The sequence below is a fragment of the Ammodytes marinus genome (genome assembly GCF_949987685.1).
Source record: "Ammodytes marinus genome assembly, chromosome: 20".
NCBI lineage: Eukaryota > Metazoa > Chordata > Actinopteri > Uranoscopiformes > Ammodytidae > Ammodytes > Ammodytes marinus.
This window is the reverse complement of record NC_137224.1, coordinates 4,218,030-4,223,981: the sequence shown is the minus strand read 5'-3', so window position 1 is coordinate 4,223,981 and position 5,952 is coordinate 4,218,030. Positions and strand designations below refer to the sequence as shown.

At 37.1% G+C, this 5,952-nt stretch overlaps 1 pseudogene across 1 annotated transcript; it reads right to left on the bottom strand.

Annotated features, from left to right (window-relative positions):
• Window positions 1-1,500: 1,500 nt before the first annotated feature.
• On the bottom strand, window positions 1,501-5,685 carry LOC307266679 (peroxiredoxin-like 2A; annotated as a pseudogene). The gene is made up of 5 exons (XR_013845623.1): window positions 5,492-5,685; window positions 5,166-5,257; window positions 4,556-4,696; window positions 1,977-2,141; window positions 1,501-1,819 (listed from the first exon to the last, which is right to left on the bottom strand). The product of XR_013845623.1 is annotated as a peroxiredoxin-like 2A (transcript).
• Between the last annotated feature and the right edge of the window lie 267 nt (window positions 5,686-5,952).

Below are 5,952 nucleotides of genomic sequence, written 5' to 3'. Positions count from 1 at the left end.
ACTCACCCATACAGGTGGCTTTGTGACATGATAGCTGACTCTTTGGCTGCCTGGAGTCACACTTTGGTCCATTCCTGCCCATGGTGCATCTCTCTCACCCGCTGGAGTCTCACAATAAAATATACACATTAAGAAAGCCTACAGTTGTCTTGCATTTGTAAAAAAGAAGGTATTTTACACTAGCCTATATCAAAGCCATTATCAGAAAGACCAAAATAGTTTGTATTTATCGCTGCAGGTGGGGTTAGAAATAGGATTTAATAGGTGTATTTAGCTCAGACTTGACCCACATAAGAGTCAGGAAGTCACATGGTGCTGAAACCATGGTTACCTGTCGCTAAACTTAACCCGTGATAGCAGCAGTGTGTCCTCGTGTCGTCACCTTGGGGTTCCCCCCCGTGCCTTGCGTCTCGCGATGTTTCAGCACCCCGGACAGCGACGTTTAACGTGAGCGTGTATCCTATGCGTGTAACTATAGAGACCACCATAGATCTATCTATTTGCGTCTGCATTTACTCCAGAGTCTATTCCGCTATAGTAGGCCTATCTAATAGCCTACTTATGGGACAGTCTTGTTCAACAGTAGCCTATCATTAAAAACAAAAGAAAAAACTTTACTTACCACATATTTTTAGGTTTCAAGTAGAGGACACAGCAGACAACAACGCAGCTCTACTCACGTAGGCTACTGTTCTTGAGCACTACCAGGAACAGCACATGTATAGGTGGAATGAAAAAGTCTTCTTTTATCCTTTTCAATTCATTCCATATTCTGTAAATTCACTAAACGTAGTCTAGTGTCTACATCGCCTTCCCGAGTCCATGTTATGCAAGTTGACCCTCCGCACCTGTCCGAGACATTTCTCTTACTGGTAAAAAGACCCGCCCCTCGGCCACGTCCATTGGCTGGATTGTAAAGTAATTAAGAGTATTTGATTGGACAACTAATGCGTCAACCAGCTAACAATGTGACAGAACTTTCCTGATCCAAAAATAATGCTATTACTTTTTTTCCCCCCATTAGAACAATACTGCGATAGTTCACACAAGTGCAAATTATTTATTACATTTTAATACATCCACATTAATTTAAGTATGCATCACATTTATTGTACTTGTTTTGTTTTAACATTTTGTTTTGAGCTGTCAAAAGTGTAACTGTGTTTGAGTGAATTTATGTTTGTGTGTGCTGGATAGTTTTTAGAAATAAAAGTGTGAGAAATATGGTGACTTTAGATACTGTCAACGGGCCAACCATCCACCTAGAGGAATTTCATCTCAGGAAGTAAATCTAAACTTCATCTAAGCAGAAAAATAATTCAACTATTGAGCACAAAGACAACTTTTATTGGTCAAAGGTCACAGTTTCTTAAGATAACAAAATCACAGTATCACAGAGTAATAACAGAAAACTGAATGTAGGACATCAGATCTGCCTTCTCTATATTGAGTTTAAAGACAGACCATCATTAGCACACTCAGAGCCTCTTACTACACTGTCACACCACAAAATGAATCTTGGTTCACCCCGAGACCAGCACACCAACATCTCCCTCATCTGTGCACTTCAAAAGTATTTTCTCAAACAATACAAACTTTAAACCTCTGTCACAAAATCCTTCACACTGCAATTCATACATTTGTTCAACATGTATAGAGTCATTGGTAAAACTTTGTCATGTTTATGCTTCTAAACAAAGCATTATTTGTTCTCTAAAGGCATTAGTTCCTCCTGTGATATTATTCTGACAGCTCGGATGACGTCTTCTGTGTTGACTTTATCTCCAAATTCACTCTCTCTGTGCTCCAGAAGTATTCCCTGAGAGAAAATAAATCAATGACGTTATTCTCCAACAAAAAGATACATTGAAAACAGCTCCAAATGTACATGTTTTAACTTCATGTGTAATGTACTACATGCATTTTGTTATACAACTGATTGTGTACTGATGTCATCTTGACTGTAGAGGTTTTACCTGCTGTCCTCGTCCAATGACGTAGACTCCTCCGAGGACAAAGCCCTCTCCGAAGACGTTTCCCATGAAGCCTTTCTTAAAGGCCCTGAGGCCGTTCCACCACACGCCAAGACGCATGAACGCCAGGAAACCCATCTTCCGCTCACGGGGCCCATAAAAACGCCTCTGCAAATAGAAGCGGACAAACCAGAAGCTTTGAGTCCATCATTCGGAGCTAAACTGATTCGTCAAAGATCCTGAAAGACTTTAGTGTGTTCACAAAATGTCATGCAGAACAAAATGGTTCAATGTGGTTATAAGATCAGTGCTCAACTCTTATGAAAAATAAAAACTGACCACACAATCTGCAGATACATTACAGAAAAAATAAAGTCCACTGATTTGAGTTTTTATTTGTCGTCTCGAACAAACAATATTTTAAAGAAAAGGAAAAAAAAAATCTGATAGAAAACAAACATAGATAAAGCATCCATTTATATCAAGAACAACGGTAACACTTTACAATAAGGTACACAAAATTGTAGTAGCTACTACATACCTACTACATAGGTTTTTTTTTTTTGTGCTACCTATGTGTTAGGTAGCACAAAAAAAAAACCCCTATGTGTTAGGTAGCACATAGGGTTTTTTTTTTTGTGCTACCTATGTGTTAGGTAGCACAAAAAAAAAAAACCTTATGTGTTACCTACTACATAGTTTTTTTTTTTTGCGCTACCTATGTGTTAGGTAGCACAAAAAAAAACCCCTATGTGTTAGGTAGCACATAGGGTTTTTTTTTTTTGTGCTACCTATGTGTTAGGTAGCACAAAAAAAAAAACCGTATGTGTTACCTACTACATAGTTTTTTTTTTTTTGCGCTACCTATGTGTTAGGTAGCACAAAAAAAAAACCCCTATGTGTTAGGTAGCACATAGGGTTTTTTTTTTGTGCTACCTATGTGTTAGGTAGCACAAAAAAAAAAACCCCTATGTGTTACCTACTACATAGTTTTTTTTTTTTTGCGCTACCTATGTGTTAGGTAGCACAAAAAAAAAAACCCTATGTGTTAGGTAGCACATAGGGGTTTTTTTTTTGTGCTACCTATGTGTTAGTTAGCACAAAAAAAAAACCCTATGTGTTACCTACTACATAGTTTTTTTTTTTTTGTGCTACCTATGTGTTAGTTAGCACAAAAAAAAAACCCCTATGTGTTACCTACTACATAGTTTTTTTTTTTTGCGCTACCTATGTGTTAGGTAGCACAAAAAAAAAACCCTATGTGTTACCTACTACATAGTTTTTTTTTTTTTGCGCTACCTATGTGTTAGGTAGCACAAAAAAAAAACCCTATGTGCTACCTAACACATAGGGTTTTTTTTTTTGTGCTACCTAACACATAGGTAGCGCAAAAAAAAAAAACTATGTAGTAGGTAACACATAGGGGTTTTTTTTTTGTGCTACCTAACACATAGGTAGCGCAAAAAAAAAAAAACTATGTAGTAGGTAACACATAGGGTTTTTTTTTTTTGTGCTAACTAACACATAGGTAGCACAAAAAAAAAACCCCTATGTGCTACCTAACACATAGGGTTTTTTTTTTGTGCTACCTAACACATAGGTAGCGCAAAAAAAAAAAAACTATGTAGTAGGTAACACATAGGGTTTTTTTTTTTGTGCTAACTAACACATAGGTAGCACAAAAAAAAAAAACCCTATGTGCTACCTAACACATAGGGTTTTTTTTTTGTGCTACCTAACACATAGGTAGCGCAAAAAAAAAAAAACTATGTAGTAGGTAACACATAGGGGTTTTTTTTGTGCTACCTAACACATAGGTAGCACAAAAAAAAAAAACCCTATGTGCTACCTAACACATAGGGTTTTTTTTTTGTGCTACCTAACACATAGGTAGCGCAAAAAAAAAAAAACTATGTAGTAGGTAACACATAGGGTTTTTTTTTTTGTGCTACCTAACACATAGGTAGCACAAAAAAAAAAAACCCTATGTGCTACCTAACACATAGGGTTTTTTTTTTTGTGCTACCTAACACATAGGTAGCGCAAAAAAAAAAAACATGTAGTAGGTAACACATAGGGTTTTTTTTTGTGCTACCTAACACATAGGTAGCACAAAAAAAAAAAAACCCTATGTGCTACCTAACACATAGGGTTTTTTTTTTTGTGCTACCTAACACATAGGTAGCGCAAAAAAAAAAAAACTATGTAGTAGGTAACACATAAGGTTTTTTTTTTTTGTGCTACCTAACACATAGGTAGCACAAAAAAAAAAAACCCTATGTGCTACCTAACACATAGGGTTTTTTTTTTGTGCTACCTAACACATAGGTAGCGCAAAAAAAAAAAAACTATGTAGTAGGTAACACATAAGGTTTTTTTTTTTTGTGCTACCTAACACATAGGTAGCGCAAAAAAAAAAAAACCTATGTAGTAGGTATGTAGTAGCTACTACAATTTTGTGTACCTTATTGTAAAGTGTTACCACAACAACAAAGAATAGAAGCAGGCAGAAGCACAATGCTTATATATTCCTGCCCCTACTTTACAGGACTATATTATACAAAATAAACAAGTATACTGACCTTTTCATCTAAGAGGATGAGACCCTTGAAGAACGGTCTGAAGTTCTGGACCTCTGTGCCGACGTCCTCCTTCACCACAGCGTAAAGCGGCACCCCCAGCTCATCCAGCTGGGGCTTCAGAGAGGACAGCTCTGCAGCCTCCTGGACAGAAAAGACAGGTATAGAAGAAAAAAAATTTAACTGCTTTTCAAATTGCATACTTTTTCATTTGACCATACTACAAATTGAAGCTACCCTTAAAAAGTGTACTTGGCAAGCAGTATGCTACTATTGACATGTGGATATTTTTGGCATACTTCATTTGACAATAATGCAGTATGACAAAATATGTATCTGTATACTTTAAAAAATAAAAATAATATACCTGCCATTTATTTACTACAATTACAAAGGCACTGCATGCACCAACTTGTAACATACCAGGCTAAAAGAAAAAAGTCTAAGCTATGAATTTTTCCCTCAGTGGACAAATATTATATTCAAATGTGTTCAGCTATTCAAAAAGAGTAAAAGCGACCTAAAACTAGTAATAATAAAAGACTTTTAGCCCTAGTAATAACTGAACTGTGATTGCCCTCTCAGCCAATGGAAATACTTGTACTTAATTTACCTCTCTGCACAAAAATCATCCGGGTCGCCGCACTGCCATGATGACAGCTCCAGACTTCTCCCACAGAGATCTGGCTTTCAATCTCTTTATTTCTGAGAGAAAATTATGCAAAAGAGAACAAGGATTGAGCAACAGATTAAACGCATTCCAGTTACAAACAAAAGATGCTTTCAAAACACACCCTGTAAATCACTTCTAAAAGTTTAAATATTCTGATCAAATAATACTAAAACTCTAAATGACTTGCCTGTAGAGACTTATAAATAAAATGTGACATTAATACATTAATAAGGCTTAGTGAAAAATACGCCTATGTTTTGACTCACCGCCTGTCATAGTCTTGAGTTCAGTCTCCTCCAGATGCCTGAGAGTGGCTTTTAGCGGTGTAGTGAGAAACATGTCAGTGAAGAAATTCATAACACCGGTAACGAGGCCGCCGACTAAAGCCAGGGAGTTGACTACGCGTTCCATGATCCTTTCCCTCTTTACAGTCTGTTTTAATTCAATCATATTTATGTTGTTTCCATGATCGGAGCAACTCGTTCGTGTCTGCCTGCACCGCTGCTAGAAGCGCATTTAAATACCAGTATCCACCCAGCGTTTCCTAAACCCAACCTCTAATTTTTATTTTTCTTTGCTTGGACCAAGATACTGATCAGACGACTTGATTACGTGCAGCTGCGTTTGATCAGCGAGTATATCAGCGACGCTGCAGATACGGAAGAATCGAACACAAAGCGGTCATTATAAGCATCAACACTGGCCCTCCCATTTCAGTCCAAAGGTC